Below are 27,343 nucleotides of genomic sequence, written 5' to 3'. Positions count from 1 at the left end.
TAAGGAGAGATCCTCCCGAGACGGGCATCAATCATTACGGGCCTGGCACCTTCTGCGGATAAGTGGTCCCATTCAAGACGGACTTGGACGCGAAACCTTGGGATAAGCGGACCCTCCCAAACACCACATTTCCCTGCGGCGGAACCGCGGGATTCGATACTGGGCTCTTTCCTATTCGCTCGCCGCTACTATAGAAATCCTGATTAATTTCTTTTCCTCCGCTTAGTAATATGCTTAAATTCTGCGGGTAATCTCGCCTGCTCTGAGGTCGTCAAAGTCAGTGTGGGTGACAGTTCGGGCGGACGACGGGGTTCGTAACGAGTATACGACGAAGCGTGCTGGTCCCAGGTCGCGTTTCTGCTCTCTCGCTCGAGAGAGAGATAGAAACTTCGTGGACTCGGACACTCGGTTGGCTCGCGATCCTCGCGGAAGGTAAGGCAAGAATCGAATCTCCGCGAGCAACGCGGGGGAGACCTGCAACAATGTAGGGAGTGCCTGGTTTCGCTCTCGCGGAAGGGCGCTTCTCCTTCTCTATTCTCGCACCCGTTCACTCGGCGCTCCGGTCAGCCTTCGTCACGTATCAACGTCATTTCGGACGACGCCCAGCCGGCGTGCGCGCGGCGGAAGAGCCTGGCGGAACCGGTGGCCTCATGCGTGCGCGCAAAGGGTTCCCGCTGCGTCTCTCGCCACTGTCGCATCTTTCGTGTGGTATACGAACGTCCAACGATCGTGGTCGGGCCCCGCCGTGACGCACACCCTCCCTTCTTATTCGGGGGCTCGAGCCATGCTTGATGCAATCTCTCCTGTCGTGCTCCAGGAGGATTATTTGTATATTTGCCAATGGCGTTGGAGGGTGTCGCCGCTGCAGTCCGACTTGCATCCATCGAGAGAATAGGACCATCATCTCTCTGGAGTACCGGTCGTGGGGATTTGAAAAGAATACATGTATATATGTATATTGTAATATATATATATATATATATGTATCATTGTATTGTTGACGTGTTATTCTAAACACGTTATTTGCGATAAATATTATCACATGCCTCGGTAGTCGAAAGGATAAGATGCCTGCCCGGTAAGCAGGAGATCCAGGTTCGATTCCTGGTTGAGGTGATATTTTTTCGCAAAATAATTACGAGTTTTCACGACTGGTTCGTTGTCGGGCCCCGCCGTGACGCACACCCTCCCTTCTTATTTGGGACGGAGATACCGCCGTCGCCCGGTCGCCGACGCGAGGCGAGGCGCGCGAGCGCGGACGCAAGCAGTCTCTGGATACTCGAAAACGACCCTCAGCCAGGCGTGATCCGGGAATTGTATCCGTGGACCGCAATGTGCGTTCGAAATGTCGATGTTCATGTGTCCTGCAGTTCACAAGTTGACGCGCAATTAGCTGCGTCCTTCATCGACCCACGAGCCAAGTGATTCACCGTTCAGGGTTATTGCATTTTCCCTCCTCTCCTCGCGTCTCCATGGAGAACGCGATTTAAAGGTACACAGTTCCAACGTGATTTGCATATCTACGTTCGCTGTCCGGAATTCTCTCGTTCCTCCGAAGCGCGAGCGTGATGACTTCGATCAGCCTGGTCGCGCATCCGAGCACGCGCGGACCGCCGCCCCGTTACTACGGCACGATCGAAACCGGCGACGGGCCGCGAGAGACTCGACCATCATCCCGACGGAAACTTTTACGGGAAGCGTCTCATAGTGCGAGGCGATAGGCCGGGACGGAAATCATTGAAAAACCATCGGGCTCCCGACGCCAGTGGTTCTCACGTAGTGTCCTCGAGAAGCGGCGCTCGTGCGCTCGCTTCATCGTGTAGGTTACTATCGGCTCGCGCCTGGCGCCGCGCTTGAAGTCAAGCTCGAGCAAGAGGCGGCGCGCGAGGCGACACGCTTCCGTGAAGTCCGCCGACGGTCGGGTTCCACTGCCGCGAAGACATCCGTCATCACCGTCGCCGTCGACGTTCCTTTTCGGAACGTTCGATCGGCCGCGCTCGACGAACCCGTCGGACGGATTTCGAGTAGGTTACCCATCTAGACTCGGTTGCGAGGCCGGCGCGCCCACGCGTTGCGGCTCTCGGCGTCGCGAGAGCGAAACGCGGGCGGCCACATGCGGCGAAACCACGGCGAGAGAGAGATTGTCAGTTAAGACCTCTCGTTGTATTATATCATTAAGCAGGATAGGATCGGAGATGTCTCACCCTGAGAGAAATGCGCGCTCGGATGATGCGCAGTCTCTGGATGCACGGACGCGCTCAGGGACCGGTCCGCTCTCGACCTGTCATCTCCTATGTCTCCAGAGAACGATGGAACGGCGCGACGCGTCCCGGCACATCCGCGGCGACAAGCCAGTCAATTCCTCCTGTTTCATACCTCGTACTGTCTGTTCCTTCTACTTACAGTAGACTTACAGTAGGCCGCCAACTGTTGCGCTCGGTGTTTTTCTCCTGTGTATCTGGAGACCGATGGCAGAGTAGGACCTCCGTAACGTTAATGATCCTTCCGCATGTTCACATACGGAAATCTTGTTACGACTTTTACTTCTTCTAAATGATCAAGTTTGGTTATCTTTCCAGCAATATCGGCAATGCCGAGACATTGCCGCGCACCAGTCCGAAGACCTCACTAAATCATTCAATCGATAGTAGCGACGGGCGGTGTGTACAAAGGGCAGCGACGTAATCAACGCGAACTTATGACTCTGGGAATTGCTCGTTCATGGGGAACAATTGCAAGCCCCAATCTTTAGCACGAAGGAGGTTCAGCGGGTTATCCGGGCCTTTCGACCAGTGAACACGCTGATTCTTTCAGTGTAGCGCGCGTGCGGCCCAGAACATTATAACGGAGCGCATCCCTCCGCTCCGTTCCTCCTCCGACTTTCTCCCATCCGTCGGAGACCGCCGACTATCAGGCGGAGTGCAGCAGTGGCCGCAAGAGACATTTATGCCTCCCTTTTTAATCTTCTACATTCGCAAACTTTGAAGCATCGGAGCAGAGCACGGGAATACTGCGTAAACAAGAACTGTATTCGTGGTATTCCCCTTGCACCGCACCAGCAAGCGCTACTGGTGGTATCCCGCACCTCACCACGCGCCGTACCACCGAGCGTTAATGTTCTGCGCCGCACCGACACCGCGCCATAACCGTGTCTGGTAAAAGCGCGTAACCGATCCCGTGCCGTGCCGTACCACCGAATTCCTTTCCTACTCTTTCACATCCCTCGCTCCGAATCCTTATCATCCCAAAAAACCAATTATATCCGATCCTTTTCTCTGCTTTTGGGGAGAGAAATGCTAATCCCGAGATCGATCAATCCGACCGATCCGATCAAAAAATACCGAGGTCAATCTCGGGTATAAAAAGCATCGCTCTGCACAGAAGATCATCCTGTTTTACGCTTGCCTTCTGACAGCAAGCATGTCTCAAGGAAAGCGAGTATCCGAACCGAATCTGGTAAAAAGCCTGAGTTCTGTTGGGGTTCTCCCCAATGCGCCAAGTTCGCTTGGCCGAAAGCCGTCTCCGAAACCTTTCATGGCAAATCGAGAGCTGCTTTCCCCAGCGCATCCGATTCCGCCATCTCCGAACTCCACTGCCATGTATCGGGATTCCCCCCCCCCCCGATATCACCGATCGATTCCGAGCATCAGGATACACCCCGGTCGGCCGAATTCACTCGACACCGACACTTTCACCTTCATAACTGGAGCTTTTCCCGGCTGGCCGAGTTCACTCGGCACTCTCGAGACAGACGAAGAGTACACTCCCCGAAGAGTACACTCCTCAGCCGAGCTCTCTCGGCAGGAAACGGGTCCACCCGTTCTCCGAAATCTGAACAGTCCAAACACCTCGCAAAAACTTCACCCTCGCGACAACGTCCGCACGCGCTTTAAACGAGGCACGCGCTCCGAAGATTTAAAGGTTCGCTACGAACACGTGCGACCCCGCGCCACCGAGTTCCGCGCAGCGCCCAATATCGCCCAGTATCGCGCCGACTGCTGGAACGATACTTCATTACAACACGTCACAACAATAAACATGGCCCTATCGCCGTCTTGCCCGTTCACGGCCAATTTTATTCGCGAAGATTTGTGCATTCCATTGCACTACCCACTGTTAGTCTTTCTTTAATTGAATAAACAATTGTTACAATATAATTTTCGCCTAACAGCTGACTCGAATCAATAACCAAATCTCTGTCTCCAATGTCCTCGGTTCCCCCTCCTGGTAACCGACTATCCGCGCGAGAAAACGAAACCATTTTAACATTTAAGGACATCACAGACCTATTATTGCTCAATCACTCTGCGGCTAGAAACTGCCTGTCTCTCTAAGAAGATAATACTCAAATAAAAAGGGAGAGTGTGCGTCACGACGAAGCCCGACCACGAACCAGTCGTGAAAATTCGTAATTATTTTGCGAAAAAATATCTCAGCCAGGAATCGAACTTGAATCTCCTGCTTACCGGGCAGGCATCTTATCCTTTCGACTACCGAGGCATATGATATTTATCGCCAATAATGTGTTTAAAATAACACGTCAACAATACAATGATACACATATATACATATATCACAATATACATATATACATATATTCCCCGTTACCCGTTACAACCATGGTAGGCGCAGAACCTACCATCGACAGTCGATAAGGCAGACATTTGAAAAATGCGTCGTGAGTGCTAAAACCCTGCGATAAGCATAAAGTTATTCAGAGTCACTAAAACGGTGGACGGACAGAGACCGCTCGCCACCGATTAATTTTGATCTAATAAAAGTGTCCCTCTCATCACTGGTCGGCTCAGTCACTCTGTTTTGCATGTATTAGCTCTAGAATTACCACAGTTATCCAAGAAAATGTGGGTGCAATCTAACTGATTTAATGAACCATTCGCGGTTTCATTCGACATGCACTGAGACATGCATGACTTAATCTTTGAGACAAGCATATGACTACTGACAGGATCAACCAGGGAACTTCGTGAGTTCGGTCGCTCGTGTGGAACGACGCGCGCTCTATCACGTCCGCGAATGTGACGAGCGCCCTTCGTTTCGAGATACTCTCGACGTGCTATTATTATATTGTCGCCGGCGCCCTCAAACCGATCGGCGACACTTTCTATCACAATATATATACAGCTGAAGATAAACACTCCTTGGAGCTCTACTCCGTTAAAATTATCTTATAAAGATCATATTTGTTATAAAGATCATGCTGTTCTCATTCTCCCAAAGTAGCGGCGTATAGCCGCGTCGTCCTGACGCTAGATCGACGGCGTGATGCTTAGACACCGAGGAATGAATCGTCGGTTCGTTTAAGCACGGTCAAAAATTTTTGCTACGATTTACAAGTACGCGTGAAGAGCGATCTCTCATTTTCTGCACTCGGTAGGAGTTCAGTAAGTGCTCGGTAAGCGACGATTTCCGTGTTCGTTTACGAATGAGGGAAGATCGCGCAATTAATACTGATAAACAGTGCGCGCCACATAGGAGCTATTCGATCTTACAACGCCAACTTGTGGCAAAATTGCTGTGTTTAAAAATATAATTTCTAATGGCACGACTCAGGAGAGCCGTGACACATCGTACTGAACGTGCGATGCATGCCAAACGCATCCGCACGATAATCCGGTAACGCCCGGTCGCTGAGCGCACCGCACCTCTTATAGTACCTAATCGTCCGGCCAAATGGTCGGCGACGGACGGCCTTACGCATGGCCGCTTATAGGCGCGAGCGTCGGTCAGATGAGGCGCACGAGACTTAATCGCTGTGAACGATCCGATTATGACGATCGATCCGAACGGGTCGACAGCGACGCAACGACCGCACATACGAGATGCGTCGAATAAAAAGAGATGACCTCAAACAAAATCGGGCGTCCAGACGGCCAAAAACGGACCTAAGGAACACCGACGGATTCGGCGGTACCTCCGACGAGCTCGGCGATACCTTCGATGGGCTCGGGCGGTACCTCCGATGGTTTCGCACGATAAAGTCCGCGTGCGGCATGTTGCTTTCACTCTCGGCGACACCTTCGGATGCTCGCTCGAGCGATACCTCCGACTGGGTCGAACGATAAAGTCCGCGCGCGGCGTGTTGCTTTTGCACACGTTAAAATTCGCTGGCGGTGTGTTGCTTTCGCAAATGTTAAAGTCTGTTCGCGACATGCTGCTTTCGCACGACGTGGCGCGCACGGCCGTTCGTGCGTTGAAGTCCGCTCGCGGCGTGTTGCTTTCGCACGACGTGGCGTGAACAGTCGTTCGTGCGTTAAAGTTCCCTCGCGACATATTGCTTTCGCACGACGTGACGCGCACAGCTGTTCGTGCGTTAAAGCCCGCTCGCGGCGTGTTGCTTTCGCAAACGTTAAAGTTCCCTCGCGACGTGTTGCTTTCGCACGACATGACGCGCATGGCCGTTCGTGCGTTAAAGTCCGTTCGCGGCGTGTTGTTTTCGCATGACAGTGCGCCGCGAGCGGATCGGGCGCGTGGGGCCTCGTTTAACCAACAAGACGAATTCTCAAGCTGAGTCTCAACAGATCGCAGCGTAGTAACTGCTCTACCGAGTACAACACCCCGCCAAGTACCTAAGTCGTCTATAGACAGATTCCGAGTCTTGACATCGATCTCGTGAAACTCATGTTCGACCGTTAGATGCTGTATCGTCATGTTGGTAGGATTCTGACGATGGGCGATGGCGCCATATGGCAAACCAGGCTCGTGCGACGACCGGCCCGTGGACCGGCCGCCTAGTAGTGTTTTGTTTTGAGCCTTTTGACTCACGAGACTCGTGGAGATATCATTACCATCTTTGATCATCATTGCCATCATTGCTATCTAGAGAGGATACGGCCTTAGAAGCGTTCCTCTATAATCCTACGGATGGTAACTTCGCACTACTTTGGTTCACGCATTACCAGCCGCTCGACCGAGTGCGTGAACCAAATGTCCAAACCTGCGGTTCCTCTCGTAGTGAGCAGGATTACTATCGCAGTGACTAATCATCAGTAGGGTAAAACTAACCAGTTTCACGACGGTCTAAACCCAGCTCATGTTCTCTGTTTCTCTGTTGGCGAGTGAAAAATCCTTGGCGAATTCTGCTTTGCAATAATAGAAAGAGCCGACATCGAAGGATCAAAAAGCGACGTCGCTATGAACGCTTGGCCTCCACAAGCCAGTTATTCCTGTGGTAACTCTTCTGACACCTCTTGCTGAAAATTCTTCAAGCCAAAAGGATCAATAGGCCAAGACTGCTTTCGCAGTCTTTATGCGTACTGAACATCGAGATCAAGTCAGCTTTTGTTCTTTTGACAAATGTACCGTCCCAATCAAACTCCCCACGAGTGTCCTCGAATCGGATCACGCTGGAGTATTAATGGCGATCGGCCGAGGTCTCACGCCGCTCTAATACTTAGCTCTAGAACACTATGACCGCCGGGGCATGAAGCCCTCGGGGTATGCGCTCCGCTCAACCGAGTAAGTAAGGAAACGATGAAAGTAGTAGTATTTCACTGGCGATGTTGCCATCTCCCATTTATACTCTCATGTCTCCTTACAGTATCAGACTAGAGTCAAGCTCAACAAGGTCTTCTTTCCCCGCTAATTTTTCCAAGCCCGTTCCCTTGGCAGTTTCGCTAGATAGTAGGTAGGAAACATAGTAGTAGGAAATATAGTAGGAAAGATAATAGATAGAAACATTCATTCATTCGTTCATTCATTTTTCGACAAATTCTTTTGCAGCTCGAGCAAAAACTCATTGCCGTCTAATTTCACATTTATGTAATTCAATTAAATGTATATTGGGATAATTTAACGTATCTTTTTGTTTGTTCTTGTCTTGTTTCATCTAAGAATCTCAAATTTAAAATCTTAATGTATACTCTTCTTTTCATCCCTCTATTCCATACATTTTAAATTCTAATTTATTAATGTTGTAGTCTTTTATTTCTTTTAAATTCTTTTACTTTAGCCGATTTAAAGCATATATTTAAAGTATATATTATCTTTCATCTCAAAATATTTCAAACATTCAAACGTACTTTATCACATTTTATACATTTTTAAAGATCATTTTAAGTTTATTGTATTTAAAGATTATTTTAAGTTTATTGTATTTAGGTTAACTGTTTCGTCTATTTAGGTACAGTTATTTCAGAATCATGTTAATCGAATTTGCATTATGCAGATTCATTAATTTATTCATTCATTCATTCATATTTATTCTCTTAAGTCTCTTAGCCGCCGCGGAAGTCAACCACAACGTTCCCCATTTCTGTCCCGTGGAGGCGGATCTTCTACTATATATTGTGTCAATAGATTAACAAATAGACGAACAAACACATGAAAAATGTATAGAAACAAAGAACAACAGTATAAGCAAAATACAAAATATATTAGATAAATAAATAAATAAAATTAAATAAACAAACAAATAGTTTAAAGAAGGATTTAATATCGGAAACAAAGGACGCTTTAGACAAATCACTCGTTAAAGTAAAAGAAAAATACCCAACAAAACCACCATGGGACTGTCAAACTGCCCCAGTATAAGCCAATTCAGAAAAATTCATTCGTCAACTTAACTGCTCACACAACTTGTACACGTATCAAATTAAGCAGAGTAATATCAAGTTGTATACCAAAATCATTTGATTCCGTATTTTATAAAGTTCTTCTATGTACAATTCAAATTAATAATTATATAAATAATTATTTAAAGTCCTTCTTAGTTTTTTCAAAGTATCCCTTTCTGATACCTCTCTAAACCATTATATCTAAGATGATGATATCCCGCACAAAACAGAATTATATGATCTACAGTTTCTTTCGATAACTTATATGTTGGGCAAATATCATGTTCCGTCCCTTTTGCATATAATAAATTTATTGATCCATATCCTGTCAAGATGGATGTACATCGTTGATTTGGACGGAACCATTCGTTTTCAGCAGCGAAATTAACGCTCTTAATAAAAAGATAAGTGTGCTTGCCGTGCGCATCTCGATCCCATCTTCGCTGCCAGACAGAAATTATCTCTCGATCAATTTTGCTAAATTCCACGTGAATATTGAATTCACTATTATTGTCAGTATTTCCGCATCTATACTCCTCCCATGCCACTGATCGTCCATGTCTTATAGAACTTTTTAGACCTCTTTCAACTATAATTAAATCCAGTGGAACTCTACCGCCTATTACTTGCATCGCTACTGTAGAAGTAGTCTTCGCCGCATTAGTAAGGGGTAGGGCGCGCTGCGCCGCCAGTAAGTGTCTTTTAACATGTGTATGACAGACTCTGTCATACCAAACAGCAGACGCGTACAATGCAATCGGAACAGCCACATATTGTATAAAATCCTTTTAGCGTGAAACTTTATTCCCCATTCTTGCCTAGCTAGCTTTCTTTTTATACACATTATAAAATTAACTAATTTACTTCGAAAGAATTTTGCGTGTTGAATAAAGCTCATTTTATTATCCAAAATAACTCCAAGATATCTAACTTGTGTTACATATTTAATCTTAGTACCGTTTATTTTAATAATTTAATGGGATTTCTTCCTTGACTGAGAGATTCTTTCATCAGCATTGCGATTGTTTTTTGTGAGGAGATTCTCAATTTATGTAGCAAGCACTAATTCATTAATATATCAACGATTTGATTTGCGATTTTCTCTAGCGCTGCTCTGGTATGTGCTTTGAATAAAAAGACCATATCAACTCCGCATATGCAACCACATCAACTTCTTCCTCAGAAACGTCGTTCTCTATTTGGCCAAGCAGGGAATCCATACGCCAATTCCATGCTATTGCCCAGAACCGATCCCTGGGAGCACCCCTTTTCCACAAGACGATTCAAAGTCTCATATTTTGATTTAATGATAATCTTTCTTTTACTAAAATATGATTTCGCTATATTAATTAAATGTGAACTACAGTTTGCGAGTACTAATCTATGAATAATAGCAGGCCATCAAAGATTATCAAAGGCACCTTTGATATCTATAAAAAGAGCAATTACATATTTCTTTGCTAAGGAAGTTATATTCTCTCTAAACTGAAGAATCGCACTTTCAATTGATTTACCAAGTTTTAAGCCATGCTGCTTAGTCGAATCCAGACCACGCCCAGAGTATGCCATTTGGAATCTATGCAATAAAACTCTTTCGTAGACCTTACTCATCGTAGGAAGAAGCGAAATCGGTCTATAGGAGCTAACAAGGCCTTTTTTTGTCCTGATTCTTTAAAATAATTTTTAATTGAGCAGTTTTCCAAAGCTCCGGGAATTGGCTATTCTGAAAACAATTGTTGATTAATCCCAAAGAAGGGGAGTACTGCCAAATTGCTTTAATAATTTTCGAACAAAATCGATCGATTCCAGGGTTGTGCGGTACCTAAGCTTTTTTATTACAATATCTAATTGGTTGAAAAAAAAATTCCTGTTCGAGATTCAAGTTTTAGTAAATTTGGATGGAACACAGCATTTCATTATGAACATTAGTTTCATTTTCTTTATTATCGATTGGAAATGCACTTATTCGTCAATACGCCCGCGATTTCCATCCAAGTATTGGTGGCAAGACCATCCTCGGAGATCAACGAAGACATAACCTCTTCCTTTTTGATTTTATCCCGAGCTATTTTATACAGAATACTCCATGGGTCTTTATCTACTTCACGAGTGACGAAATCCCCACGATCCTGTTTGGCCTTTCTAATCGAAGCTACGTATTCATTTCTTAATTTATAGTATGTGGATTTGACAGTGTCTGTAAGATCAGTCAAATATAATTTTTTAGCTCTAAAATATTGTCGTTTAGCCCGATTAAGATCGGCCTCAATCTTGTTAAATGCTCATTCCACCACGGAACAGCTCTGTTGCATGGTTTCTTTCTAGGGATTGCGGTATCACATGACTTATTAATCAGATTATTGAACAATTTGATCGTAGAACGGGGGTTCTCGCTACTTATCAATGACGTCAGGCGTATACAGGAGATCTAAGCAATCACGAAAACAATTCCAATTAGCCTTCTTAATATTATATGAATTCATTTTAATAAACCTTCTTGTGAAACTTTCATTCGATTTAACATTAAATATAATCAAATTGTGCTTGTTGTACAGTCCAAAGTTACTGTCCAGTTTACAATGTATTCTTAGAAATTTTCACTTGCAACGGTAATATCAATATTTGATTGGATATTAGGAGAAAAGAAAATGAGAACTTCACATATTCGATTAATAACATGGAGTTTATTGACTATTAGAAACTCCTCAATTTGTTTTCCACACTCACCACAAACGTTATCACCAGAAAACCATAAATCTGACTTGGCATTTGCATCCATCGTAATAATAACTTTCTTTGGACCTAGGTTCTTAAGCATTTTTTCAATTTTATTTTAAAAGATCTAGATCTATAAACAGAGCAAATTGACAATACACGTTAATAATGCAAAACTTCATTTGCTCGGATGTTATTTGAAAACAAAGGATATGCGAAGTGTCAAATTGCGAGAGATGAAGAACCTCAAGTTTCTTATTGGCTACCACTGCTGCTGTCCATAGGTTAACTATCGGTTGCAGAATGCGTATATTTTGAGAAATATATCCTCTTTTTTTTAATGAATACGGCTCCTGAATACACAAGACATCAATTTGCAGTTCTCGAATTAAAATTTCAAGATTAACAGCACCGGCTGACCTTTGCACATTAACTTGTGCAATCTTTAGAGCCATTCTTGTTTTTATATATTTCGACTTGTTTTCGTCGAAAATACGTCGTTTCGTCATAAATTCAGGATATACTCTATTCTTAACGAGATGTTTGTGCTGTCCCTTCTTTTAACCTCAAAACAATTAATGTACAATAAATAGTCTTTTTTTTATCACAGTCTTTCTTAACATGGTTATTATCACATAATTCGCATAAATGTGACGGTGAGTGATGGAAATGCTTACTAGGAATCTGAATCCAGTTTACTCGATTGTCCTTCGATCCAAAGTTGTAACGAAACTTCATATTTTCGAAGTTAATACTATTGTGCGTTCTTCAACTTGTAGGTTATAAAAATTCTTTTGAATTAAATCTTGTTTAAGATCTTCAACCTGTAATCCTTCCCAACATCGTAAATAATGATCGAAGGATTAACTCTCTTTGGCTTCTCTGTTCTTAAACCTACTTTATTAAATTCAACTTTAGTAACTCCACATCTTGCTTATTATCAACTTCAATGATTATACCACTTTGATTCATTTGCCTTATTCTCTTAACCTTAATTTTGTTTCTAATAGCTTCAAGCTGATTTATAATAGTCTTCTTTATTTCCACATTACTCCTTTGATCTTTGTCTCCTTCTGGTTTGACTAAAATTATTTCTGATGTTTCCTTACTAATTTTTCTTTTTTCTGTTACAGGACCATAGGACCAGGCCATGAGGGACCCGCAGCGGCAACCTGAGAATAGGACATCACAGGACTCCTCTGACATATCTGATAAGTATTCAACAGCTTTTCTCTCTCAGAGATTTCTTCTTGCAGTTTACCTTCTAGGACCATCCACTTTGAAAGAATGTACTTTATGGCACTTTTAGAAATTTTATTGTTTTCATTAAAGAGAAATTATTCCAATTTGACTCTTTCAGCTAGGACATTATCACTACAATACTTGAACTTATTGCCTCTGGCTCATGAGTCGTCCCGTAGTTGTACTAAATTCGTCAATATTAATCTCGAATAGCACAGCATCAGAGAGCGGCTGTCGATCTGGATTATCGCTAGCTGGAAGAGTAAAAATATTCATCAGTATCCACAACTTCAGAAGTAAGAGTCGATTCTATTGAATTTTTTGAATTTTGATGAAGCTCTGCGAATTGTTGGAAGAGATCGATGGACTGAGCCCCTCTTTGCAAAAGAATCCTTAACATGTTCCGATATGTCTGACGTAATCGTCTTAGGTTTTGCATTTGATTTTGGTTTTAAATTGTTTGCTTTTAATTTCAGTTTCTTCATATTGTTCCCACGAGAGTGGTGGGTCAAAAGGTCAGGGGATTAACCCCCGCCGGCATGGCTTCAAGGATCATCGAGACTCGCAAGTCCCACCACGACAAGGTGATGCACCACAGGAGAGAGTAGATAGGGACAGTGGAAATATTAATCCATTCATGCGCGTCACTAATTACATGACGAGGCATTTGGCTACCTTAAGAGAGTCATAGTTGCAACCGTATCAAAAATCTGGGAGGTGGTTAGCCCTCCAGTAATACCGGGATGTCGTGCGGCTACTTCGCGCGAGTACTTCCCTTCGCTAGAATCGGGGTCCAAACTTGGGATTTCCCCCTTACAGAGTACATACCCAAAGATTACGTATACCAGGACCATCAGATCCTTCAGACATAGGCGAATGGCCGTGCGCGCCACGTCATGCGAAAGCAACACCCCGCGAGCGGACTTTAACGTTTGCGAAAGTAACACGCCGCCAGCGAATTTTAACGTGTACGAAAGCAACACACTGCAAGCAGATTTTAACGCACGACCGGCCGTGCGTGCCACGTCGTGCGAAAGCAATACGCCGCGAGCGGACTTTAACATGTGCGAAAGCGACACGCCGCGAACGGATTTTAACGCACGAATGACCGTACACGCCACGTCGTACGAAAGCAACGCGCCGCGCGCTTTATCATGCGACTACATCGGAAGTACCGCTGAGAGCGAAAGCAATACGCCGGGAGCGGACTTTGAACTGTGCGAAAGTGGCACGCTGCTCACGGATTTATGTAGTGCTTGTCCGCCGGAGACACAATTAACGCATTAATCATTTTGTTACTCCAGTTTCATAGTGGTAAATATTTAAAATATCAACACTTTTATAATTGCATAGTAAAATATAACATTACAATATAAATATTATGTGTTTCGTTATATGAGCTTAAAAGTTAACACAATTTTAATAACTTACAATTTTGTATCTTATAATACAGAAGCAATAGAAGCATTCGCACGAAATGTTCCAATGCGTGTCCCGTTACTAGAGGCATCATCCATGCATGAATGTTTTAGAAATAAAGATATATATACAGACCGCGACAATGCTTTATCCACAAACCAAGCCAAATATCAATGACGAATGTCAGTTTATTTATTAATACGACAGTTATTTAATGCGTTGCCTGTCTGTCGAAGGTATCGCCGAGAACGAAAGCAACACGCAGCGCGTGAGCTTATGTAGTGCCTGTTCGCAGGAGGCGCGATTAACGTATTAATCATTCTTGTGCTATAGTTTTATAATCATGTGTAACGGAACATATGTAAAAGCTCCGTTACTAGCGCACGGTCCACTCCATTCGGAGCCGTCCGAACATTCCTGACTCCAATCGAGCGAACGCACGCGCGCTGCTGATCTGTCACGCACCGACGGCATGACAGATCAGCTGTTTTTAAACTATATTAACAAATCGCGTGTTGACGCGTTAGCACACAGGTATATAATAGATATATAAATCCGGCGATTTTTGCGGAAAAGAATCAGACTTGTCCGATCATCCAACTCGTTTGCTTCCGATCCGATATGAACAACGCAAGAATATTCTCGCACCGAATACCGAGCGTTCTCAGTATTCACGTTCTATCCTTTCACGAAAAATCGGAGTGTTCTCGGGTTTTACTCCTGCAGGATATCGGGCGCTTGCGGTATCGTTATCTCCTCTCCCGTGAAGAGTGGAGTCGGAGCGATCTCGGACCTTTTCTTTAACATACGCGAAAATACATGTAGCGAAAGCGTCTGCGGTTGCTTAACAACCCGTGCGTCCAAACCTGTTTGACAACACGCGGGCCCGGTTGCCTAGCAATGCGTTGCGTACCCGATCCACGCGCTATTCCGCGAATATACTGCGTCGCATTCACTGCCCGACTGCGCCGCGAAAATCTCAAATACAACGAATACAGCAAATATTATCAAAGGCTACTCGAACGACGTGGCACTATAGAGATACTTTGTATTCACTAAACTATCAACTTTTAAATTAAAGTAAATCTAATTATTTTATTGTAAATTCAACCCAGGCGTGCATGGCCGTTCTTAGTTGGTGGAGCGATTTGTCTGGTTAATTCCGATAACGAACGAGACTCTAGCCTGCTAAATAGGCGTACCTTATGGTATCGCGAAGGCCCCCGGCTTCGGCTGGCGGGTTTTTACTACCAACGTACAAACAAATCTTCTTAGAGAGACAGGTGGCTTTTAACCGCACGAAATTGAGGAATAATAAGTCTGTGATGACTTTAGATGTTCTGGGTCACACGCGCGCTACACTCAAGGAATCGGGAGCATCACGTTTGACCACATTAATATTGACCACAGTCCCAATTGACCACGTTGCGATTGACCATGTTGCGATTGACCACGTTGATATTGATTACGTTGCAATTAACCACCGTCCTGATTAACCATCGTCCCGATTGTCCATAGTCATTGATCACGGTTCGATAATCATTATTCCGATTGACCGTTTTGAAATTGATAATATTTAATGTACTGTTCTTATCACTGCGTTTAATAGCATTTTTTATTTTATATCAAATAATATATGTAGTCTACTGCAGTACGCGAGATATTCGTTCTCCTAACTCTTCCGAATTTTACATATTGCAATCATACATAATAATTAACCTTAAATCTTGATAATATGTAAAGAAAGATTAGAGGCTTTTTAGAAGTTATGAAATATATCAGATGCATTATATAATTGTCATTATGTCTGTATTATTAAAACAATTAATAAGTTAATCAAAATTTTGTATGAATATATATATATTGTATATATTGTCGCGAGCGCCAAGAACGCAATCGCGCCCACCGCTGACGAAGCGAATTGCGGCAAGCGATACCTCATCCGACGATTATTATTTTGTTAAGCGATAGTGACCGCCAAACTGCAGTACTAATCGCGTATTTACTTTTGTAATCGCTCCACGTGAAGCAATCGCTAACCGGATTGCGCGGCTCTTACGCGGAAAGCCGCCGCGCGACCCAGAAATATTCCGCGAACGCTGACGAACCTTTCGATTACGCTGCAAAGACTGGCCGCCTGAAACGGGATAAAAACGGGAGACCGGTACGAGAACGGGGACTCATTGAGATTTGTCTTGCCGTCACATCTGTCGCGGTTCAAATTAAGAAGGACAACCTGTGTCATTTTAATAAAATTTATTGACAAGCAAATAAAGTGTTGAGTGCTTCCATCATGCCGACTCCCTGGTCGACCCCCGAAACAACTCGCACAACATTTCTGGTAGCAGCGGTGGGATCGTTTCGCAGCAGCATCCAGTCATCTGGAAAAGGCAAACGACCGAAATTCAAGGAGAAGACCGGAAAGGAGGCTGATCCCTGCGGTGAGGAAGAGCCGGTAGAGCGACAACGCCGAGCGTATCAGTGAACCGGAAAAGCAGCGACCTACCGCAACAGCCAGCGCTACGTCACCAATATGCGAATTGCGTAAGTTATAGAAGATTAAGGCGAGCGCATTAGATATCGAGAGAAGCGATTAAGTAGATATTGAACGAGGGAGCTAATCAGACTCCCACCCAAAGAAACACATCGTGACTACACAGCGAGTCAGCCAACCAAGCGCTCAGCCCGAGCCTCCCGAGCCTCGAGCAGACAAAAAATTCACGCAATCCGCGCGATAACGTATACCACGTGTTGTACCCCGAATGGGCTACAACATTAATTTTAGAGATAGTCGGGTTCGTTAAGCCTAAGGAGTTGGGACTCCGAGCAGGATCAAAAGAATGGAAGGAAATCTTCTTGAAATCACTAACACACTTTCTTTATGTTACTTGGTTTATTTAACAATTGCACAATTTCTTGGATTTAGTATTGCTTATTTTATTTCTTTCACACACGGTTAAACGGCGGGCGCGTATCGCGTTACTCTGGCGGCCGTCGACCGAATATGTCACCTGAGACGTTGATAGTACGGCTCGCGTGAACTTCGCTCGTGTATTATCTTGCGAGATAATTATAATAACGATTCCGAATGACACGTTATGCTTGATTGATTCCCGACTCTATCTATTCCGTCTTGTGTAACCGGTTATATAGTCTGATCGATGCCCGATCAGCATTCTGATCGATTGCGTCGATCGGTTGCGTGATATTGATTAATCAATATTACGCTCGGTTTGATCATCAAATTTAGGAATTTGCTGATAGGCTTTTTCGCAATGTTCTCGCGATGCATTTCGCGGTCTTTCGAAAGACTGCTCGCAATTTCGGCGGTCACACATTTGTGTCATCTTTCGAAAGACTTTTCGAGATTCATGCGACCTAATTTTGTTGCCATGCGGACTACTTTTATTATTGTTGTAGACCTGGCTACAACATCCCCCCCCCTGTTATTAAAAGAAAACGGAGGTACGAAGTTTTCGCTTTTTACATAATTTTTTGTTTTTTCCGATACATTTTTTGGTATAATCGTTTGCTTAGAATCGAATACTTTCGCTTATTCTAACGGCGCGATCTACATTGCGTGAGTTATTATTTCATTTTGTTTTTTCTTTCTTAATACAATTATTATTGTTGCGATAACAATGATTATTATTAATGAGCTGCTAATTAATACAGGATATACAAAGTGTTTTTGTTGAAAAAAAGGTATCTCGTTATTGCTTATTTCGTTTTTCATGTCATTTAATTTCTTTGTTAATTCTGTCAGGTCTGTTGCGTCTTGTATAACTTTTAATTTTATTTTTTCTGTCTTATTTGCCTTGAAAGTTTCGCTTAGTAGTGTAATGTTATATTTTGGTAGATACGTTTTTATTTCTTTTCCCTTATTGGTGCTTGTCGATTTTATTGTCGCGTCTGATGTGACTATTTTGCAATTGTCTGATAACGTTATTTTTCCTGTATTTGTAATGGTTGTACGCGTTTCTTTATTATTTTTGCATGAAATTGTAATAGTTTGTTTCGCTGGTGTGGAATATAGCCAAGAATATGAATTGCTTAAGGCTATCCATATGCTATTTTTTATTGTTATGTATTTAATTTTACAATTGTTATAACAGTTGTCATTTTCTATATATACATCTATTTCGCATAACGGGTCGGTTTTTACATTTCTTATTAGAAAGATTTGTTCGCACAAGTAATTTGTATTTATTTGTTTGCATTGTTTTAATTTTTCGTGAGTTAGTTTTGCGTACGTGTGTCTGTTAGTATCCAAAGCGATTAATGGATTGTTCGTTTCAATTAATGCGGATATATTTTGTTTGTATGGTACCGGTAGTGGTATTACGTTTAATATTTCGTATAGCGGAAGTGCAATTAATGGGAAATGTAGGATTGTGTACACGTTTGTTTTGTCGCAGTGCGCGCTCATTGTCGTTACTTTTTCTATTGTATGCCAATCCTCTTCCCTTATTTTAAATGGGAAATATGATCCTTGTGGTATTTGTGTGATTGCTTCTTTAAGATTTTTTTATTATTTCTTCTAACGGTATTAGTCGCGGGTGTAGTATTCCACTTTTTATTGCAGTTAGGTATTCTAGTGTGTCGTCCGCATTTTGTGTCATTGCTGCAAGTATTGCGTTGGTGATTATAAAGTGTTCTTTTATATTTTCGCTACTTATTTCTGTTGTTAGCGTCATTTCTAATTTTTTTATTGCATTAGCTAAAATGTTTTCGTTATTCTGGATTATTTTTTCATGGTTGCTTATATGCGCTATTGTCGCGTTTATGATTTTGATTTGGTTCTTTATTATGTGCTCTGTCGTTTGTTGTTTGTTGTCTAGGATACTTAGTTGCTCATTGATTAATTTTCCATCTTCATTGTCCATTGTTCCAAATAATGTTTTGGCAATAGTTCCTATTCCATCTATTAGTCCTCGTTTCGTTTTTGTATCTTGTGCTTTATACAGAGCGTTTATTCTTTTTATTAAGTGTTTTAACCGCTGTTAATTATTTTCAATTATATTATAGTTTTGACATGACCCCTTGTTTGTGAGGTGTAACATCGTGCATATATTTTGCGTTTTTTGAATGTATTCTTCTATTTGTTCTGTTCGCTTTTCGATTGGCGAAATATCTATTTTTATAATTATCTTCCAGAATGACTCGATTATGTTCAGTTTTCCTATTTCTTCGAAGTATATTCCGGGGTGATGCTCGAAGTTTTCTACTTCAAATGGTAGTTTTTTCTCTTCTTCTCCATTGGTCATCCATATCTTTATTCTGCAAAAATAAAAATTCTTATTTCTCCTGAAAATTTTTCGATGCTCGAATTCGGCGTTTTTTCTTTTTTATCCTGTTCCCAGGTGTAATATTACTTTATTCTGAATTTGTTATCTTAGTTAAACGATTCTCCTGTGAGTATGTTGAGCTTGCTTTTTTACGACGCATATCGTTTCTCTTGGTGTCTTATTTATTATATCGGTGTGATCCTTCTAATATTTCATTTTTGCGATGAGCTCCCTGGCTGCATTTCGTCAGTTGTCGAAGTGCCTTCCTTGTGACACCATAGGATTTAACGGAGATTTTTGTCGTGATCCGCCTGTATTCGATGATCGGGCCGTGGCGGATGCGTCTGATGACGAAGGTTTCGATATCGAAATTGACGATAATGACGTCGATGAGTTTATGGGCCAGCCTGACGCTCAGGCCCATTTCCAACGCGTGCGCGAGTGGTTGGTAATTGTCAACCGTTTTTATGATAATGATACTTTTTATGTGTGTGGCGATTGCATCTGGTTCGCCACCGATGAAGCTCCTGGTAGGGTTTTCGAGTTGCCGTGGTCCGTGGAGCTGTATGAGTTGCTCGTATCCATGCCTGACGCTGTACTTGCCAACGTGGTGGTGGAGGACGATGAGGTAGAGGACGAGGAGCTGGAAGATCCGGACGATCCCGTCGAGGTGGTTGCTCTAGACGAGATTGATTTGGGGAATGATCCCGTGCAGGCGCGGGATCGCTGTCCTGGGGCCTGATGTGATGCATGCCTCGTACAATCATAATTTAGTTTGTAGTGTAGTTATTTAGTGTAGTATAATACTATGTTTTCGTAACTTTGAATGTTGGATTATTTTCCGGACCTGGGATTCTTCTTTGGTAAGTCCCAACATTTTTATTTTTATTTTCTTATTATTTTTATTTTATTCTGTATTGTGTGCTTTTTCTTTTATCTCCTTTTTAATTTTCAACGAACGGTTTAATTCGGTTCGCGTGCACATTTATCGTTCGGCGGCCCATTTTTATTTTATAGTTTAAATCGCTTAATTTTTCTAAAATTGTGTAGGGTCCGATCCATAACGCGTCTAACTTTTTTGATCTCCCTCGCCGAACTGTTTCGTCGTGTAGTAGGACTTTATCTCCTATTTCGAACGTGCGTATTTTTGTTTTTCTGTCATAGGTTTCCTTCGCTTTTTGTTTTTCTTCTTTTACATTTTCCTTCGCTATCTGATTCGCTGCTCGTATTCTTTCACGGAGTTCTTGCGCATAATCGTCGTATGTATACGATGATTTCGGTGAGCTAGTTAGGGCCGTAGGTAGTGGTGCCTGGTGCCCGTATACCAGTTCGAACGGCGTGAATCCCGTAGCGGTGTGCAATGTCGTATTATATGCGAACATCGCATACGGTATCCATTCGTCCCAGTCTGTCTGATTATTATTAATATAATGTCGTAAATATTCGGTTAATGTCCGATGTGATCTTTCGAGTGCTCCATTTGTTTCTGGATGATAGGCCGTCGTTTGTAATTTTTGTATTTTTAGTAATTTGCACGTATTTTTAAATAATTCGCTTGTAAAGTTTGTTCCTTGGTCGGTATTTTGGTCAGTATTTTGTCTGGAATTCCATATTCTAATATAATTTTTATGACAAATTCTTTCGCTACTGTTGTCGCCTCTTGATTTTGTATTGGTATTCCTTTGCTAAATTTTGTTCAACTGTTCCTGGAATGTCAAAACATATTTGTTTTCCATCGTTGTTATAGGCAAAGGTCCTACAATATCTAACGCGCATTTCTCAAATGGTTTTGTTGACGTATCTGTTATCATTAACGGTGCTTTAGCGCGTCGTTGCAATTTATTTTTCTGGCAATATTCACATTTTGAGATGTATTGCTCAACATCTCTTTTTAATCTTGGCCAATTGTGGTGTAATCGTATTCTATTTATTGTTCGTTCAACGCCCTGGTGTCCTCCTATAGGTGCGTTGTGATATTCATATAATATTTGTTTCTTTTCTTCTTCTTTATACTGTTTTTCTGATGCGACGTCGTCAGTTTGCTGCCCTTCTGTTATTGCTGCTACGTTACGGCTCAATGCGTCAGCGTTAGTGTTTGCTTTCCCAGCTTTATGTATTATTTCATAATCGATTCTTCTAATTTTAATCTCCATCTGACTAAACGTGATCCGGGATCTGTTACGTTAAATAACCATATTAACGGTTTATGATCGGTAATTATTTTAAATTTTGTCCCGTATAAATAAGGTCTGAAATGTTTTACTGCCCATATTATTGCGAGTAATTCCTTTTCAGTCGTATTATAATTCTGTTCTGCTCGTGATAGTACACGGCTGGCGTACGCGACGGGTTGGTCTTGACCTACCTCGCCTTGCGATAAGACGGCTCCTATTGCATAATCCGATGCATCCGTTGTTAGGAGGAATTCTCTCGTGAAGTCTGGATATTTTAATATCGGTGCCGTCGTTAATTTATTTTTTAGCGTATCAAATGTATTTTGCTGTTTTTCGGTTCATTCGAATTTCTCTCCCTTTTTTGTGAGTTTTGTTAGAGGTTTTGCTATTCTTGAGAAATCTTCGATAAATTTTCGGTAATATCCGGCTAATCCGATGAATGATTGCACATCTTTTACCTTTTTGGGCATAGGGAAATTTTTTACGGCGTGCAGTTTTGATGGATCTGGCGAAATTTCATTTTCCGTAATTATGTGTCCTAAATAAATTACTTCTTTTCTTAAAAATTCGCACTTGTCCGGTTGGAGCTTTAGATTGTTCTCTCTTAGTCTTTGGAGAACTAATTTTAATCTTTTGTTATGCTCTATTAGGCTAGGACCGTATATTACAATATCGTCAAGATACACTAGACATTTAATTCCTTGCAACCCTGTTAAAATTGAATTCATTAATCGTTGGAAGGTTGCAGGTGCGTTTTTTAGACCAAATGGCATTCTATTAAATTCATAATGACCATGTGGTGTAGAGAATGCCGTTTTATTTTTATCTCGCTCCGTCATTGATATCTGGTGGTAACCTGATGCGAGATCCAGTGTCGTGAAGTATTTCGCGTTGCCCAGCTGATCAAGTATATCCATTATATTGGGCAACGGGAATGAATCTCCGATTGTGAGATCGTTTAATTTTCTGAAGTCTATTACAATTCGTAATTTTGTTTTTCCTGACGCGTCTGTCTTTTTGGGCACGACTAATAGTGATGCGTTCCATTGGCTGACGCTCGGTCTGATAATTTCTTGTTTCAACATTTCTTGAATCTGTTTATTTACCTCGTCTTTGTGTTTTTCCGATAAACGATAAGGTCGTACGTTTACTGGTGACGAATCTGTTCGTACTGATATTTCATGCTTAATCTTTGTTGTGCATGATAATGTATCCCCTTCTAGGTGGAACACGTCATTATATTCGTGACATAATCTTAATATAGATTTTCGTTCTTCCTCATTTAAATGTTCTGTGCGTAAAGAATTGTTTATTTGCTCTTCTCGAGCTATTGATTTTGTCTCTTTATTTTTTATCTGCATTGCGTTCACAGATTCTTGTGTTATTTTTTCTTGTATATTTATTTCTTCTATTATCACTTGTGGTACTTGCACAATTTTTTCTTCTTCTGTAATATTTATTATACTTATTGGGCATGTATAATTTCGTGGTTCAACTAGGCAACATCCAATAAAAATTCCAGGTATCATTTCCTCTGGTTTCGTCAATCCCATTATATCTTGGTTAGTCGTGACTTGCACGATTGTTTCGCTGCGCGGCCCTAAGGTTACGCGCCTGTATGAGTACAGTCTGAATTTCGTATTTTGAAATTGTACTAAATTTGTTCTTGGATTGAACGCAGTCATGTATTTCCAAATAAAATCTGCTCCTAGGATTGCATCGTATTCCATTAGCGCATTATCTCGCACTATGTATACGGGGTGTCGTATCTTTTCTCGCGACAGTTGCACCGTAATATGTGTTTTGCCCAATGTTATTATTTCATGTCCTGTTATGCCTGTTAGCTTAGTTTTTTCTTCATAGATTAGGACGTGGTCTAGAACATGTTTCAGTTTTATTATTGTTGCTGATGCTCCCGTATCAAACAAGAAATTTATTTTTCTACCTTTGACTTCTGCAATCGGTAATGTGATCGCATTTAATCCAGTGTTAACGGTGTCCCCTTGACGTGTGCTACGCGATACTCTGACGCGGGACGCGGGACGGTCGATTTATCTTCGCCAGTTTCGCTCTTTTTATTTTTAAAGTTCTTCGCGGAATTTTCTCTTCGCGAATTCGAAAAAATTTTTCCGGAATTTTTGCTGTTTTCCGGTTTTCCATTTAATGTCCAACATTCGTGCCGTAAATGTCCTATCTTTTTGCAATAGCTACACTGTTTTTCAATTGTATTTATTCGTGGTTGCCTTTCTGACTTAGGCAGGGTATATCTGTTTGAAAAACGGCTAGTCCTACAATCGTGTCCGTAATGACCGATTTTTCCGCATTTTTCGCAACGCGGACTAGGTGTATGCGCTTTAAATACTGGTCGGTTTCGATAAGTTAGCGTTCGCATGCTAGGTCCTCGCGTTTTTTCTCCCGCGGTTGCTCCTGCGATTGCTTCCTGTATTGTTTGATATCGCTGCGATCGTACAATTAATTTAATTTCGTCATGTAAACCATTCTGGTAATTGTGGAGCGCCTGCTCTTTTATATTTTCTAAGATCGCGCGTTGCTGTTCGACCGTATGATTTTTTCCTTCTTCCATGGATTCGTATAATTCCATGGCTATATTTTCGGTTCGTCTGCCGAATTCTTGTGCATTCTCGTTTGGTTTTTGTTTGAGCGAGTTGAATTCGAGTTGCAAATGTGCGGTGCTTCGTTTGCTCAAATATTCCTTTTCTAATTCTCGTTTCAATTGTTCGAAGTTTATTATATCTCGCGTACGGAAATCCATCATGGCCTTGCCTTTGAATTTAGTGCAAAGAATGGCTTCTAATAGAGAATGTTCATCCGCGGGATGTATATTTTTTATCGCGTACGTACTTGCGTTTAGAAATTCATACACGCGTCCTCGTGACGTGCCGTCGATCTCTGGGATCATGTTACGCGCGTCTTTCAGTGTGAGGAACGCCAGTGCATTTCCCGGCTGGTTTCATATATCTCGATACGAACGTCCATAAGTTAGATCTAACGGGTGCGGCAGAAAATCCTGAGATATTCTCGTTTGTTCGCCCATAGGCAATTGTGTTTGCCGGCTTAATCCGTTGATTTGCACACGGAGATCGCGTATTTCATCCATTAATTCTCGAAGGAGATTATTATCGGGCGGTGCGTCGATTGTGACGCGGCGGTTCGTTCGACTTTCTTGTGGTCCATGTCTCTCGACCGAATGTCGTAGTTGTAAAATTTCGTTGTCGATTTCATTCTGTTGTTCGACAGGTGAGTGAGCCATTTCATTTATTAAAGATTGGTATATATTAAAAGAATTGAATATGCTTCCGTCTCGTAGGTTTGTATGTATGTTTTTTCGCGCTTGTATGTGTGTGTTAATGTGAGAGTCGGTGTCGTTCGATTCGAGCAAACTGTAATCTTTTTCGTCGTATGGAAATTCGCGTTCTGTTATTACGTGGACGTCTTCGTCACTATCGTATTGTAGTACGCGGCGCACGTTATCGCGTATTTCTTTTAATGCGTTTCTCGCGGTATTTAACGCGGAGATAGTATGCGGAAAGTTTACAGAATTATTATTTATTGACCGCGATTTGGTCAAGTCGCATTTGCTACGCTGTCCTTCGCTGCGGACATTCGCCTTTTTAAATTATAATTTTTTTTTGACTTACATTAGTAGATAAATCGCATACGCTCGCATGTTCGCTGCTTGTGCTGGCGTCAATTGGCTGCGTGTAGTAGTGCGTGTCGGTGAAGCGTCCTTGCTGCCTGGTATCGTTGTACACGGTCAGCGCTGGCTGGCTCTCGATGCTCGTGGACTCTCTGGTCGTTGCTCCGCTGCCACTGGACACTCGTTGTCGTAGGTCGGCACTCTACTAATGTTGCACTGTACACTTGACACAATTTCGTGGGCGGCTTATTTTTTGACGGGGCCTTTTCCGTCCGCCTGTTTTCTACAGGTCTTGTTTCTTCAAGAAGAAATTTTTTTTTTTTTTTTATGTTCTGCCCGTAATGCAATGCGTCGGGGCTTACTCGTTTGATTCTGCTGGCTTGATTAACAATGATCCTCTCAAGTTGTTCTTGGGGATGGTTTTGACTATCCCACCGCTGCCACCAAAATGTTGTACCCTGAATGGGCTACAACGTTAATTTTAGAGATATCGGGTTCGTTAAGCCTAAGGAGTTGGGACTCCGAGCAGGATCAAAAGAATGGAAGGAAATCTTCTTGAAATCACTAACACACTTTCTTTATGTTACTTGGTTTATTTAACAATTGCACAATTTCTTGGATTTAGTATTGCTTATTTTATTTTTTTCACACACGGTTAAACGTGGGCGCGTATCGCGTTACTCTGGCGGCCGTCGACCGAATATGTCACCTGAGACGTTGATAGTACGGCTCGCGTGAACTTCGCTCGTGTATTATCTTGCGCGATAATTATAATAACGATTCCGAACGACACGTTATGCTTGATTGATTCCCGACTCTATCTATTCCGCCTTGTGTAACCGGTTATATAGTCTGATCGATGCCCGATCAGCATTCTGATCGATGCCCGATCAGCATTCTGATCGATTGCGTCGATCGGTTGCGTGATATTGATTAATCAATATTACGCTCGGTTTGATCATCAAGTTTAGGAATTTGCTGATAGGCTTTTTCGCAATGTTTTCGCGATGCATTTCTGCGGTCTTTCGAAAGACTGGTCGCAATTTCGGCGGTCACACATTTGTGTCATCTTTCGAAAGACTTTTCGAGATTCATGCGACCTAATTTTGTTGCCATGCGGACTACTTTTATTATTGGTTGTAGACCTGGCTACAACACACGATTTAAGTAATTATTACTCCGACGATAGTCTGACGAGTCAACCGGAATTACATCCGAACATTGTAATTGAACGCGTGTTTTCACTTAGCGATATAGACAATAGCCTACTACCGAGTAGTGAGAGACGCGACGATGCTCTACTATGATTAGAGACGCGAGATCTGACAATAGTGACAGCACGAATGCAAGTAACCCTAATTGCGGAGAATTTTCGTTGACGTCTTACGATAGTAGCGTGTTCGATCCAACCGAATTTTACACCGCCTCACGAAACATAAATCCAGCAGATATGGCAAATCAGCTCTCGGGTACACCGTTAAAACTAATCGTGGAAGGACAACAAACAATAAGCAGAGAATTGGAAGAATTGGAAATAAAAAGAATGAGAACCACTTTAAGCCAAGCGCACTGGGAACTCGACCCGGCAGAAGCTTCACACAACGCGCGAGATGCAATATTGGCCGAGTTAATAGAAGGCATGCGAGCATTACAGGGCCGCATAAGCCAACTAGAAGTCGTTAATTATGATCGGAGTGCAGAAAATGACGAACCGATAAAAACGATGTATGGGCATACATGAGACGACGTCCGAAATTCGCGAGACCCCGCGAATACGTTCAAGAAGCTAAAAGAAACGCGCGATATGATCCCGGAGATGGACGGATCATCGCAGAACCAAGTCCAAAAATTTTTAAACGCGAGCACTTACGCAATAAGCGAAATAAATCCAGCCGACGAAAAATCATTATTAAAAGCGATCCTGTGCACTAAACTAACGGGAAAAGCCATGTACGATTTTCAAACGAGGGACATTCGCGCAACTGAAGCGCGAGATCGAGATGTGTTATTTGACAAAGCGTAGCACCACGCACATTCAGCGAGAGTTCAATATAACTCGTCAAAAACCCGGCGAAAGCGCGCGAAAATACGGATTCCGCGTTGACAAACTAGCAATGGAACTCTATTAATCTATGGTAGAAGGGCGCGAGCACACCGCTGAGCAACGAAAGGCAATTCTAGATACGATTCAGGAATTAGCCCTAGAAAATTTCCAACTAGGATTACGTGACGAAATACAAACAATAGTACGCTTCAGGAATTATACGTATTTAA

General features: G+C 42.5%; 1 non-coding gene and 2 pseudogenes across 1 annotated transcript; all 3 read right to left on the bottom strand.

The window, feature by feature from the left end:
- Window positions 1-1,286: 1,286 nt before the first annotated feature.
- On the bottom strand, window positions 1,287-1,441 carry LOC112552276 (5.8S ribosomal RNA). The gene has a single exon (XR_003096534.2). It is a non-coding gene; the product is annotated as a 5.8S ribosomal RNA (ribosomal RNA).
- A 5,068-nt stretch (window positions 1,442-6,509) lies between these two features.
- Window positions 6,510-7,725, bottom strand: LOC148936246 (large subunit ribosomal RNA; annotated as a pseudogene).
- A 9,098-nt stretch (window positions 7,726-16,823) lies between these two features.
- LOC148936245 (uncharacterized) lies at window positions 16,824-18,952 on the bottom strand (annotated as a pseudogene).
- Window positions 18,953-27,343: the final 8,391 nt, after the last annotated feature.

The sequence above is a fragment of the Pogonomyrmex barbatus genome, unplaced genomic scaffold, assembly GCF_055798465.1.
Source record: "Pogonomyrmex barbatus isolate J1 unplaced genomic scaffold, ASM5579846v1 scaffold26, whole genome shotgun sequence".
Taxonomy (NCBI): Eukaryota; Metazoa; Arthropoda; class Insecta; order Hymenoptera; family Formicidae; genus Pogonomyrmex; species Pogonomyrmex barbatus.
The sequence above is the reverse complement of the archived record's forward strand: the minus strand, read 5'-3'. Positions and strand labels throughout refer to the sequence as shown.